Source organism: Notolepis coatsorum, assembly GCF_963971535.1.
Source record: "Notolepis coatsorum genome assembly, chromosome: 11".
Lineage (NCBI taxonomy): Eukaryota > Metazoa > Chordata > Actinopteri > Aulopiformes > Paralepididae > Notolepis > Notolepis coatsorum.
In genome coordinates this window covers 45,382,762-45,398,117 of record NC_140175.1, presented here as the reverse complement: position 1 = coordinate 45,398,117, position 15,356 = coordinate 45,382,762, and positions in this window count along the sequence as shown.

The window sequence follows — 15,356 nt, the reverse complement described above, 5'->3', positions numbered from 1 at the left end:
ATACATTTTGTATCATAGGCTTTATAGCTTACCATCAGTATATAAACATTTGCCTGCAGCTGTAAGCTATACATGTCACTGCAATAGCAGGAAGCCATAATGGGGCAACAGTGGCTCAGAAGGTAGAGCAGTCGTCTGGTAATCCAGAGGTTCCCGGTTCGATTCCCGCTCTTCCCCAGCAGTGTGTCAAAGTGTCCTCGAGCAAGACGCTTAACCCCTAATTGCTCCCGATAAGCTGCTTGGCGCCTTGCATGGTTGCCTCCACCTTCGGTGTGTGAGTGAGCCTGTGAGTGAGCTTTGGATAAAAGCGCTATATAAAATGCATGCACCATTACCATAAGATTGCAGACATCCAGGATCAATTAGCTTGATGCTATTTTCCTCTTCCATGTTCCAATCTACTTATTTTCAATTGCAAATGCATCAAGGGACGGAAAATGTATCAGTCAATCAATCACCCAACAGTCTTTACCCAGCTATACACATATGGTTATTACGACAGGACTCAACCATTAACCCCACAATTGCAAATCGATCTTGGTTGATAATAGGGAGTGAAATCTATCATAAACAACTGGCAAGGTTAACATTTTGTTTAAAAAGGAAAATTATCCACATTATTAGCTTGAGTTGTTTTCTCTCTGGGTTGCAAGGTTGCACAAAACATATTCAGCGTTGTGTATGAAGGATATCAGATCTCAACACTCTATGGCAACACAATTATCACTCAGAAAGTCTGATTTGATGCATGTGTCGCAAGACGTCATCCCTCCACTTTTACTGGTTATCAAGTTCTTCTTCAACTCCAGGATGCAATAACTGTCCATATGTCATTTCTGTACCACTGATCTTAGTTTGACCCACTCAGTAAGAGTTCCAAAATGTTGTGGTGTTTACCAGGGGCTGAAGCTCTCCAGCACTCCCTTCCAACACTTGTGCACTGTCTAAGAAAATGCTGTTTTTTTTTTCATGCGTGCATGAGTAGGCCCAAAATGAACTCGCTCAACCTTTTGGGCATGCTGAATGTGTGCATTTGTGTATGTGTTGAATATGAGCGTGTTTGAGTCAAAGCTGATCTAACTCTGCTGCTTGTGGATCATGTTCTACTCCTCACAAACAAATGAGTTTGGTTCCCTGTCATTTATCTGCTCCCCTGTCTGTGCTACTGTGTGTGTGTGTGTGTGTGGTTGTGTGTGTGTGTGTGTGTGTGTGTGTGTGTGTGTGTGTGTGTGTGTGTGTGTGTGTGTGTGTGTGTGTGTGTGTGTGTGTGTGTGTGTGTGTGTGGGTTGCGTGTGTGGCTGTGTGTAGCTGTGTGTGTGTGTGCATATGCACCATTTACTCTAACTATTGTGTATGCTCTTAATCATGTGTATGTATGCGTCTGTGTACTTGTCTGCTTACTAAGAGCAGCACTATTTCATGTTGAGAAACCACAGTCATTTCTCTCTGTAACGCAGCAGACTAGATCTTTGTTGTCCCCAGGGGATGCCCGTCTTTACATACACATGTACACACATACACAAAACAAACAAACAAACAAACAAACAAACAAACAAACATAGATGTGTTGGGCAGAGATTAATGCTACTTCCTTATCCAAGAGTGATGGCTAACATTGAGCCAGCGAGTAACATTGTAAATAACATAACAGATTTGGTGGACGCTTTACCCAAAGCACCTTAACCGTGAATACATACATCTGTGTGTGGGCCCAGTGGGAATCTAACCCCCAGCCCCGGAAGTGCTAGCGTCACCCCCCCCCCCCCCCCCCCCCATAAACATTACACGCTGTTCAAAAACAGAATTTTCCTTACAGCAGTCTTACCGGTGTCAAAGTAAAATATTTCCTGCACATGAAAGTGCTTTGATGCATAACATGTTTAAAAAACAAAGAGTGACTGACTACATGAAACACGCTGTAAAGACAGAGAGGCTGATGTGAAGACGGAGAGGCTGCTGTAAAGACAGAGAGGCTGATGTAAAGACAGAGAGGCTGATGTGAAGACAGAGAGGCTGATGTGAAGACAGAGAGGCTGCTGTAAAGACAGAGAGGCTGCTGTAAAGACAGAGGCTGATGTGAAGACAGAGAGGCTGCTGTAAAGACAGAGGCTGATGTGAAGACAGAGGCTGATGTGAAGACAGAGAGGCTGATGTGAAGACAGAGGCTGATGTGAAGACAGAGAGGCTGATGTGAAGACAGTTCCTTCACAGCGTGTTTCACCAGTTATTTTCAAACGTCTTTGTTAACTTGTAGAAGATGACAGAAAGGCAGCCTTTAGTTGAGAAGAACGGTAAAACAAATGTAATCAGATGTTCTCAAATCAATGAGTAATAACCGTGATTTCAAGGTAAAGAAAAGGTTTTTGCCATAATCGAGAAACCCTTTTTTTTGTCTTTAGTTGAATCAGTTTACATCACTCCCATTTAGTTGATTCAACTAAAGCCTATGCAAAAAGGTTACTTCTAGATTATTATAAGCAATTTAATTTTTTTTTCCCCCTCCATTTTCCTCCGATTTTCTCCCATCCCCAATGTTAGTCGTATGCCAATTCCCAGTCCCTTCCTGGTCGCTGCGCACTTACCCCCCACAGTCAGATCATCTGGGAGAGTGGAGGCTACCACGTGCTTCCTCCGACACACGTCCAGCCAATCACCGCTTCTTTTCACCTGGCAGCGCGGATTCTCATTGAGAGGGCGTAGCGTGTGGGAGGACCACACTATCCCCCTCACGTCCAATCCGCGCTTAGCAGGCGCCCTGACCGAACTGTAGGAGTCGCTGTTTACAACGACCCGGACCCACCCCGCCAGCTTCTCCCACCCTCTGATACAGCCAATTGTATCAGTGCAGACGGCCAGCCAAGCTGGTGACAACCCCGGAGCTGTGAGCTGGATTCGAACAGGCAAATCCAGCTCAGCTCCGGGGCTGGTGACGAACGCAATCTCCGCTCGGCCACCTAACCGCCTATTATAAGCAATTCTAAACGTTGAGACAACTTATGATTTATTTTATTTGAGATCTCTTTATGACTTCTACTAGTGTAGTGTGTGTCTGTGTATTAAAGGTACCTCTAAAAATTCAGCTAGTTGACCGTACAAGATTACGACACACAGGACGTTTTAAAATGTTAATGACATTTAATTTTTTATTACATTTTATGTCATGCTTCCCACGACTTCTTCTCACACTTATTTAAATGATTTGCCGTTAAGTTAAAAGCAGTAGTCATGCAATCCCTTCTGTGTGTGTGTTTTTCAAAGTCCTGATGTCTCCCAGATGTGAGAGCTGGACTAGTGTGTCAATGTTCCACAGTCAGCGCTGTTTGATTTATCACCTTGAGACACACACACACATAGATACACACACACACACATACGCACGTACACACACTAGAGTCCTAAAATTATCCTTTGAACATAGACGTAGCTGTGTGTGTGTGTGCACGTGCATGTGTGCGCATGCCTTTTTGTGGTTTAGGTGACCATGGAAAACGTTTAGGCAAAGTATGGCTATTGACTTGCTGGGTTCATGGTCATAACCGTGTGTGCGTGCGTGTGCACGTGTGTGTGCACGTGTGTGTGTGTGTCTATGACAGGCATTAAAGCGTTCCGTCTTGAGACGGATTTCCGTCTATTTGATTATATTTATATAATATTTTAATTTATATAAAAAAAAAAAAAAAAAAAATTATATAAAGTTTGCCAATAGGGATGTATCAGTAGTATTGGCACTGGTAGTAGTCGTAATAGTAATCCAGTCTATTTTTTTTCTTCTAAAAAATAAACTAGTTCAACACAGGCAACCACTTTTGCTTAATTTCTTTGATGGCTCAAATGTATGCTCTAGTCACGTGTCTAGTCGATTTTGTGTTTTGAGCACAAAGATCATCATAGATCTAGCCTCTTAATTTTGCTCTCAAAGTGCACCAGATTGATGCATTTAACTTTAAAACGTAAAAAAAATAAAGAGGGGCAGAGGTTCACCCACCACCACAGTCTCACTAAATCCTGTGGGAAACACTGATGATTCAATTTTTTTTTACGGCTGTGGGTAGGGCGTTCCACATTGTTGTGGCATAATTGCGAAACGTGTTTAGTCCCTTGTTTGTATGATAACAAGCCTTTTAGTTTATGGTTCAAAGTAATGGGAAAAGGGTGCTAGCTCACCATCAATCAGAAGCTAGCCACAAGACTTGCATTCACGCTCTCCAGCACACAGCCTCCCTGCCTGGCACAACAACCACAACAGTAGGGTCTATAGTCACAGTCAGGACAGTAGGTTCTACAAGTAGGCTCCCTTAAAACGCTAACGCTATTAAAAAAAAAAAATACATTGGAGGTTAAAATAAGAATAGACTTGGCCTGAAAAAAAGTTCAGTCAGGAGATATTTTTTGCTTTAATCCCTGCTATGAGCTGCTTTGCATCTAAACACATTTGCCTTTGTTTGATTTTTTTTTATTGATGACAATTAGTTATTTTAAAAGCATATAGACTTTTCATTTAAACATATTTTGGCTCAAGGTTATTTCCTGTTGTAGTGTTTGCTAAAGTTCAGTAATGCTTGGCAATGATAGCCAAGGTCAAGGAGCACAATGCATAAAAGGACTTGTCTGAATCAGTGTTCATTTCGTCAGCTATTTTTTAGTTTAGTTTTAGTCTTAGTCATGTGTCAAATGCTCTTTTTCGTTTTCATCATATTAGTCACCTTCATTTATTTTTCCTTTTGTCAGTTTTAGTCAACTACAGGTCTGAGCATTTTAGTCTTAGTTTAGTCTCAATTTAGTCTCGCCACTCAGTTACAGCCTCATAAATTGGCGTGAGCAAAAAAAGCTAACGTTGGTGCTTGCTGGTTAGCTATGTAAGCTATTTAATGTGTTCTATTGTGGTGGATCAACATAATAGCGATCCGTCATGCAGTAATGTAGGGAAGAAAGAGGAGAGTTTCCTTTTCTGTATGGTGCTTTATTTCCAGCTCAATATGGGGTTTTACATAATTCCCTTATCATACACAACACAGATAATACCTGCTAATACGCTAGCTTAACAACAACAACGTAACATCCGGTCCGTCCTCCCATATCTCCTGGGGGGAAACAACACCCCCAGCATAACAGTGGTGCCCCTAAGACCATACAACTAGAGTGACACACACCCACGGAACGATGTGTTGGGGATAAGGGTTCCGCACGGACAATTATGTTTGTCTTTGTATCTTTGTATCAACCTGTCTAATGCTGCTTACCATTTCTATGCTGATGACACTGTGATTTATTGCTCATCTCCCAGTGTTGTGCAAACGATGGAGTTCGTGCAATCTGCCTTTGACATTGTTCAGTCACATCCTACCCAGCTTAAGCTTGTGCTAAATGCTGACAAATCAAAGTTTATGCTCTTCTCAAATGGGAAGAGACTCCCAGCTGATCTTCCCACACTTGTTACTGCTGGAGGGACTGACATCGAAAGGGTTGCTTCCTACAAATATTTAGGCATTACACGAGAACCTTACGTTTAAATCTCACATAGATAAACTTGTGTCGAAGCTGAAGCTTAAACTCAGCTTCTTTTTCAGAAACAGGTCCTGTTTTTCACTGAAGGTGAGAAGTCACCTGATCTCGACCACCTTCTTACCACTACTCGATTATGGTGACTTACTTTTTATGTATGCACCTGATCAGTACCTTAGAAAGCTGGATACTGTGTACCATTCTGCCTTACGCTTTGTCATGGGATGTGGCAATCGAGGGCACCATTGCACCCATTATGCCATTGCAAGTTACCCATCTACAAATACGGCGATGTTCTCTATGGCTCTCTCTTGTGCACAAAGCTCTGCTTAAATTGGTTCCCTCATACCTAAGCGTGCTTCTGTGCACTAAGCAATACAAGTATGCCCTTCGTTCTCAAGCTGCTCTAAAACTGGATGTTCCCTATATGAGAACTGAATTAGGAAAAACGGCTTTTAAATATGCTGCTCCTTCATCCTGGAACAAGATACAAGAGGACCTAAAATTACCAGGACTGGTCACCCTCTGAGAATTTAAAGCCATTTGAAAATCCTATGAATTCAGTTCCCTCTGACAGTGCAACTGTGTTTGATAACTTGCCTGTTTGTTTAATAACTTGGAGCTTGCTGTGAATGTTGTATCTGTATTTTATTGTGATGTTCTTTTTTTATGTTGAAACTTTCTGCTACCTTGCTTGGCCAGATCGCTCTTGAAAAAGAGATTTTAATCTCAATGATGCTTATCTGGTTAAGTAAAGGATTTGATTGATTGATTGATTGATTGTTACTTTCCTGTCTGCAAACGTTTTTCGGACTTTTTGCAACCGGCACTTTGGCGACCCCTAGTGACTCGGTGTGCATATTTTGTAATACAATATATATATTGAATTGAAGGCTTATTTGTTGCCTGTTGATAGCGACACAATCCGACAAAATCCGTTCAGTGGTTCTCGAGTTACATGCCGGTATTTGAGGCTTGTGCAAAGTACACGGTATTGCGCAAAATACCACTCCCGACTCAGGCTGCAGTAGTTCCGTCAATCTAGATCCGATCTCGAAAGTTATTGTGGATCGTTGTAGCCAATGAGTGTGGCTACCAATGATACCCCATGTGGGGATGTGTGAATCATGGATCTAGGTGAACAACTAAATTCCTTAACAGGAAGCCAAATGAATTGAAGTCTATGATAAAACTGAGTTTTTCTTTGTACACAATCTTTCCAAAATCACTCCTAATCACTCATTTCTGAATGGATCTTTATGAAATTTGGATATGTACTACATAACGCTTCAGGCTATGGCCGTCTGGATTTGTAAGCCATACCACCTTCTGGGGAAATACTACCTCTGGACTACTAACTACTACAGAAAAACTTGAGTAACAAGTTTTTTTTACAATTCAAGTTCAGACCTATGTTACTCTATTACGTTAGCACTAAAAGTGAATATTCTTTCTGCAATCAGAAACTTCAGAATGTCATCTTTCAAAAGAGACAAGGCTCATGCATGTGCTATAAGTATAAAGTATGTTGTTTTGGTTTGCAAAAAAAAGTATGCAGTCCTCAAAAACGAAAACAAAAATGGCCAGGAGACTCATTGCAGGTTAACAGGTTGATGTTGAATAAACTTTATTTTACAAACTACATTTTGTGTTTTTATTCAACGACATTGCATGAATAATTTTGTCACGTTAGTGTCACATGATCTCCATTAACGTGACGTCTCATCTCGTTTTCGTCAAGGGAAAAAGCTTCGTTGACGACCATATTTAATCATGAATGAATGAATGAATGAAAACTTTATTTAACAGATTGCAGAATGGGTACAATACATACAGTACGGCTCAATACACACAATTGTTAAGGGGATGCAGACCTGAGAAAGACGTTTGTCTTGTTTACATCAGGGTCCCCCATTTTCAATTCATATAGACATTTATGACATACACAACATACATGCCATTTATGGCATAGGGACATATGGTATTTAGTACTGATACATTTGTGACATAAACGGTATTCAAATATACAGTACTATTACCCCTAGATCCTGACAGAGTATATACAGTACATATGATGGGGAGGGGACTATACATTAGGAGGGGGTGGGTGGGTGGGAGAGAAATATACATACGGTGGGGTGGAGACTGTACATTTGGAGGGGGTGGGTGGGTGGGAAAGAAATATACATATGGCGGGGAGGGAATAATATACATGCGGTGGGGAGGAGACTGTCTATTAGGAGGTGGTGGGAGGTTTCATAATTTCATCATAATTTTTGTTGACTAAATTAATACTGCTCTGAACTATGGTAGTACTCTGAACTATGGTAGGACTCTGAACTATGGTAGGACTCTGAACTATGGTAGGACTCTGAACTATGGTAGTACTCTGAACTATGGTAGGACTCTGAACTATGGTAGGACTCTGAACTATGGTAGGACTCTGAACTATGGTAGGACTCTGAACTATGGTAGTACTCTGAACTATGGTAGGACTCTGAACTATGGTAGTACTCTGAACTATGGTAGGACTCTGAACTATGGTAGGACTCTGAACTATGGTAAGACTCTGAACTATGGTAGGACTCTGAACTATGGTAGGACTCTGAACTATGGTAGGACTCTGAACTATGGTAGGACTCTGAACTATGGTAGTACTCTGAACTATGGTAAGACTCTGAACTATGGTAGTACTCTGAACTATGGTAGGACTCTGAACTATGGTAGGACTCTGAACTATGGTAAGACTCTGAACTATGGTAGGACTCTGAACTATGGTAAGACTCTGAACTAGAGAGGTGGAGGCAAAGTGTTTCCAGCAGCAGCAGTGTGTGTAGCAGCGTTGGTGTATCAAGGATCAGTGTAGGAGGAAGGCATATGGACCACCTTGTTGTGAGTAGGGATGGCCCAATACCAGTTTTCCACTACCAACTTTCAGTATCGTCCGATACAGGGTACTGATCCGTTCCATTGCTTTTACTTAATAGTATAGACTTAATAATACAAGACCATCATTTTTGGGTCACTGACCATTTTTTTCTCATCATATAAACCATTTATTGCTACAAATGGATATACAGTTATACGTGGCGCTGATGGCTCTGCTCCTAAGATGCTCCCTGGATTAGTCAAGCAGCATGCTAAGCAAGCTAAAGCGGGGAGCACAATGCAACAAAACAGAACCCAACACCAAGCTCAGAATAATGCCCATGCTAAGCATCAGCCAAACTATGAATAAATTATTTATGTGCAGCAGCAAGCCTGCTGCAGACCTCAGAAATTAATGATCTTAAGAATAAGAATGCAGTCATGCATCCTGTAAAAGGTCATTCTATGAAATATCTATGTGTAGCAACAGCCTGTTGCATAAACTCAGACATTTATTATTTTAATAAGGATGCAAGCATCCATCCCGTAAGACATCACTCTACAGTTATGCAAAATATCTCTCTCTCTCTATATATATATATATATCTCAAGTCAAGTCAAGTCAAGTCAAGAGATTTATTTGTCACGGCATACAAGTATACAATGAAATGCGGGTGGTCTTGCCCGCAACGATGTGCAAATAACATATAATAGAATATATATGTTGAGTATAGTAGTGACTAGATAGTTTGTTAGATTAAGCTATTATGTCAGTTTACTTACTGCCACTAACTTACAAGGCTCATTCCATTCCTGGCCAGCGGGGACCATTTATAATCTGGCCTGATTCAGGTTGCTAGTACATTTCCATCCTCCCACTCTCTCTCATCCTCTCATCACTAGATCCTTGTCCCACCCTCTCTCATCCTCTCATCACTATATCCCTGTCCCACCCTTTCTCATCCTCTCATCACTAGATCCTTGTCCCACCCTCTCTCACCCTCTCATCACTAGATCCTTCTCCCACCCTCTCTCATCCTCTCATCACTAGATCCTTGTCCCACCCTCTCTCATCCTCTCATCACTAGATCCCTGTCCCACCCTCTCTCATCCTCTCATCACTAGATCCTTGTCCCACCCTCTCTCATCCTCTCATCACTAGATCCTTGTCCCACCCTCTCTCATCCTCTCATCACTAGCTCCTTCTCCCACCCTCTCTCATCCTCTCATCACTAGATCCTTGTCCCACCCTATCTCATCCTCTCATCACTAGATCCCTGTCCCACCCTCTCTCATCCTCTCATCACTAGATCCCTGTCCCACCTTCTCTCATCCTCTCATCACTAGATCCCTGTCCCACCCTCTCTCATCCTCTCATCACTAGATCCCTGTCCCACCCTCTCTCATCCTCTCATCACTAGATCCCTGTCCCACCCTATCTCATCATCTCATCACTAGATCCCTGTCCCACCCTCTCTCATCCTCTCATCACTAGATCCCTGTCCCACCCTCTCTCATCCTCTCATCACTAGATCCCTGTCCCACCCTCTCTCATCCTCTCATCACTAGATCCCTGTCCCACCCTCTCTCATCCTCTCATCACTAGCTCCCTGTCCCACCCTCTCTCATCCTCTCATCACTAGATCCTTGTCCCACCCTCTCTCATCCTCTCATCACTAGCTCCCTGTCCCACCCTCTTTCATCCTCTCATCACTAGATCCCTGTCCCACCCTCTCATCCTCTCATCACTAGATCCCTGTCCCACCCTCTCTCATCCTCTCATCACTAGATCCTTGTCCCACCCTCTCTCATCCTCTCATCACTAGATCCCTGTCCCACCCTCTCTCATCCTCTCATCACTAGATCCCTGTCCCACCCTCTCTCATCCTCTCATCACTAGATCCCTGTCCCACCCTCTCTCATCCTCTCATCACTAGATCCTTGTCCCACCCTCTCTCATCCTCTCATCACTAGATCCCTGTCCCACCCTCTCTCATCCTCTCATCACTAGATCCCTGTCCCACTCTCTCTCATTCTCTCATCACTAGATCCCTGTGCCACCCTCTCTCATCCTCTCATCACTAGATCCCTGTCCCACCCTCTCTCATCCTCTCACCACTAGATCCCTGTCCCACCCTCTCTCATCCTCTCATCACTAGATCCCTGTCCCACCCTCTCTCATCCTCTCATCACTAGATCCCTGTCCCACCCTATCTCATCCTCTCATCACTAGATCCCTGTCCCACCCTCTCTCATCCTCTCATCACTAGCTCCATGTCCCACCCTCTCTCATCCTCTCATCACTAGATCCCTGTCCCACCCTCTCTCATCCTCTCATCACTAGATCCCTGTCCCACCCTCTATCATCCTCTCATCACTAGATCCCTGTCCCACCCTCTCATCCTCTCATCACTAGATCCCTGTCCCACCCTCTCTCATCCTCTCATCACTAGATCCCTGTCCCACCCTCTCTCATCCTCTCATCACTAGCTCCCTGTCCCACCCTCTCTCATCCTCTCATCACTAGATCCCTGTCCCACCCTCTCTCATCCTCTCATCACTAGATCCCTGTCCCACCCTCTCTCATCCTCTCATCACTAGATCCCTGTCCCACCCTCTCTCATCCTCTCATCACTAGATCCCTGTCCCACCCTCTCTCATCCTCTCATCACTAGATCCCTGTCCCACCCTCTCTCATCCTCTCATCACTAGATCCCTGTCCCACCCTCTCTCATCCTCTCATCACTAGATCCCTGTCCCACCCTCTCTCATCCTCTCATCACTAGATCCCTGTCCCACCCTCTCTCATCCTCTCATCACTAGATCCCTGTCCCACCCTCTCTCATCCTCTCATCACTAGATCCCTGTCCCACCCTCTCTCATCCTCTCATCACTAGATCCCTGTCCCACCCTCTCTCATCACTAGATCCCTGTCCTACCCTCTCTCATCCTCTCATCACTAGCTCCTTGCTGTAGTTTGAGACCTGATTGCTTCGTTCCTCACCAGGCTACAGTGGCCGCTGGCTTCAAGATCATCAAGTTCATATTATGGTGCTGTAGCTGCTTCATGTGATGCAGTGTATCACACACTGGGCTACGCACAAGGGTGTTAAAGCCTTGTCAGACACACAAACAAACAAAAAAACAGAACTATGCATGCACAAACATAGGGCCACATAGGGCCATATATATACTGTATATATATAAAAGGTTACTCTTGATCAAACAAAGATGAATGGCCCTATTGGGATTAATAGTGCAATAAATAGCTTTTTCTTAAAACAAATAAAAGGTGCCTCTTGATCATCAAACAAGAATGGATTTCCCTATTGGGATTAATAAAGTGCAAATCTAACTTTCACCAAACATAACTTTTTGTAAAATAAAAGGTGAATCATAAAATGTATTACATTTATTTTTTAATTTAATTCAAATTAATCGATTAATCGCCCAGTCCTCTCTCACACACACACACACACACACACACACACACACACACACACACACACACACACACACACACACACACGCACACACACACGCACACACACACGCACACACACACACACACACACACACACACACACTCACACACACACACCACACACCACACACCACACACACACACACACACACACACACACACACACACACACACACACTAGGGATGGGTACCGTTCACATTTGAATCGATAACGGTACCTTTTTCCGGTACTTTGGTCTCTAAAAATTGAATCTACCTACCTTAGTTGTTACTTATTATTATTTACATCTTACTGAGACATATACTCCCCAGTCCCCATGAATTGCAACCACCCAGAGAGAGTTTGAAAACATGTATTGTGCTGTTGACATTAACATGCGGTTTCGTTTTGCGGTCAACAAAACGTGACGTCATCGGATTATTTTTTTTTTGCATTGCCATTGTACTGAAAGTTGGCACTGTTGAATCTCACGTGAATCGATACTCGGTAGTACCGACGTGTTTCGGTAGGTACCTTTTCAAAGTAATCGAATTCGGTACCCATCCCTCACACACACACACACACACACACACACACACACACACACACACACACACACACACACACACACACACACACACACACACACACACACACACACACACACACAGATGGGAAGATCCACACTGCCTCCTCTCCTTCTCTCTTGCTTCTTCTTCTTTCTGTTTTCCCATCTTTTCTTTCCCTCCATGTCAGTTTCGCACTCTTCACCTCACTCCTCTTTCTTTCTTTCTTTCTTTCTTTCTTTCTTTCTTTCTTTCTTTCTTTCTTTCTTTCTTTCTTTCTTTCTTTCTTTCTTTCTTTCTTTCTTTCTTTCTTTCTTTCTTTCTTTCTCTCCCAGCCGCAGTGTCCTTGAGAAAGCAGTGACTTTGTCAGTGAGTGCAGCGGAGCACATGGCACTCTCTCTCTCTCTCTCTCTCTCTCTCTCTCTCTCTCTCTCTCTCTCTCTCTCTCTCTCTCTCTCTCTCTCTCTTGCCCCCCCCCCCAGGATGGGGTCCCTATCGAGTTGACTCCACCTCCATTCTACCAGTCACTTTGGTTTCCCTTCATAAATAATGCATTACTGGTTACCTTCTTGGCTATATTTCACGCAAATATTGACAAATCTCTCTTGATGGATGCAGTGGTGAATTGAGGAAGTCATTTTCTGTGTCGAGCACAACGTTTCCCGGCTTGATGTTTGCGGGGACATAAATCAGAGAAATAGCTGCTCTGAACTGATACCTGAAAACCACAGAGACCAATTCTCCTTTTTTGACTTAACTGTCCGGGAAAGAAAAAATGTATATACAATAATGTGTCTAAAATATTAGTAAACCAAAGCTATAGATATAATATAATATAATAGAAATACATTAATTATCCCGAGGGAAATTTGACACTACAAATCGCTCACATTAAACATTTAGACAGAACAAAATCACGAATAAGAATAACAAAATTAATTGTCTAAGAATAATAATAGAATAAGATATACAGTACAAAATATACAGTACAAATATACAGAAGTCTACAGTAAGTGTAATATTGCTGTTTCAAAAGTAAAAGTCCAGGAAGATGGTAACTGTCCCTCTGTGCTCAGTGATGCAGTGAGGCACAGTGATGCATTGTAAAGTCTGATGGCTGTCAGAATGAAGGACTTCCTGTGCCGTTCAGTGCTACATTTAGGGAGTGTTAGTCTAGCACTGAACATGCTCGTCCTGTCAGCCAAGTCTGTGTATAGTGGGTGGGAGGGGTTTTCCCTGATGGCCTGGAGCTTAGCAAGGCTCCTCCTCTCCGCCACCCTCGCTAGAGAGTCCAGCTCCACCCCAACCACACTACTGCCTGGCCTTCCTGACCAGTTTATCCAGCCTGTTTGCGTCCCCTGCTCTCAGTCCGCTGTTCCAGCAGGTCACAGTGTACAGGAAGGCGCCTGCCACCACGACTCGTAGAACATCCTCAACATCCTTGTACAGACATGGAAGGATCTCAGCCTTCTGAGGAAGTAGAGTCGGCTCTGGCCCTTCTTGTAGAGTGCCTCTGCGTGTTTTGACCCATTCAGTTTGTTGTCGATGTGCACACTGAGGTATTTGTAATCCTAAACCATGTCCACACCGACTCCCCTGATGGAAACGGGGGTCACAGGTGTACTCCTCCTCCTCCCCAGCTCCACAACCAGTTCCCTGGTCTTTGCCACATTTAGCTGCAGGTGGTTTTTATCGCACCATGTGACTAAGTCCACTACCAGTTCCCGGTATTCCCTCTCATCACCGTCCTTTATACATGCTGTTACAAAGGGTCAGATTAAACCGAATATATATATTTATTACTTGAGATATATTGTATAGTATTTGTATATCGTCTGATATCCCTTGTATATTCTTTGTACATATACACGGAATATCCCTTTACCTAGTACAGGCCAGACCATAATATTCGTTCTCCTATTGGACAGCGATCCCCTAGGCGCCACGGCCATACCCCCCAATGTCTAGTTCAAAGTCACCGCTAAGACATGCCTGGACATGCCCGGTTCTGCGCAGTAATATGAGACAGAAATAAGGCTGGTACTAGATTGTTCACCTTACGTATAAATACGTTGCAGGTGGATACAGCAGTTAGTTACCCTCAAACGAGTAGGGATGGGTATCGTTAGGATTTTATCGATACTACTACTCTTATCGATACTGCTTAACGGTTCGGTACTTTATCGATACTCTTATCGGTTCTTTTTGGTTCTTTTTTTGCAAGAAAAAAAGACAATTAATTAAGAACAGAATCAACATTGCTTTATTATTTATAAATACAACTTTATAAATAAGTATTATAAATAAATATAATTTCTTCAGCAACAACAATGTTCTTTTATATAACTTTATAAATAAATATAATAAATTAATATAATTTCTTCAGCAACAGCAGCAACAATGTTTTAAATGTGTCTGACTCTGAATTATAGACTTTTTATAATAAACAACAAATGCAAAAGGCTAACAGAACTGTGACACTCGTTCACCCTATCCTCTGTCATCCTTCCTCTAGCTGCTAGGGAGAAAGGACTTTGGGTGGTGGAGGGAGGTAGAGGGAGGATGTCCCTCTACCTCTAGGGCTCACTGGCCTGGGACATAGTGGCTGACGCCTCAGCTTGACGATCTATAAAAAGTTTAGATTGTAGTATTTGTAGCTAAACAATTGTTTTGTTTATTAGCCTATTTGTAATAATTCGTTATTAGCCTAGGCAACTCCGTATCTTGGCTTACGGTTACGGCTGCAGTGGATGCAGATGGAACACTGCGCGCAAGGCAGTCGAATACGCGCATTTCTGCACACTAATATCATGTTTTGCCAACAGATGTTTTGATAAATTGATTTGCTCGTATTGCCACCCTTACTGGCAAATGTTTTGTTGCACTTGTGGCAACGTGCATTGTCGGCATTGACCCTTGTAAAGTATATCCATACTTTAGAACGCTTCGCTCTATC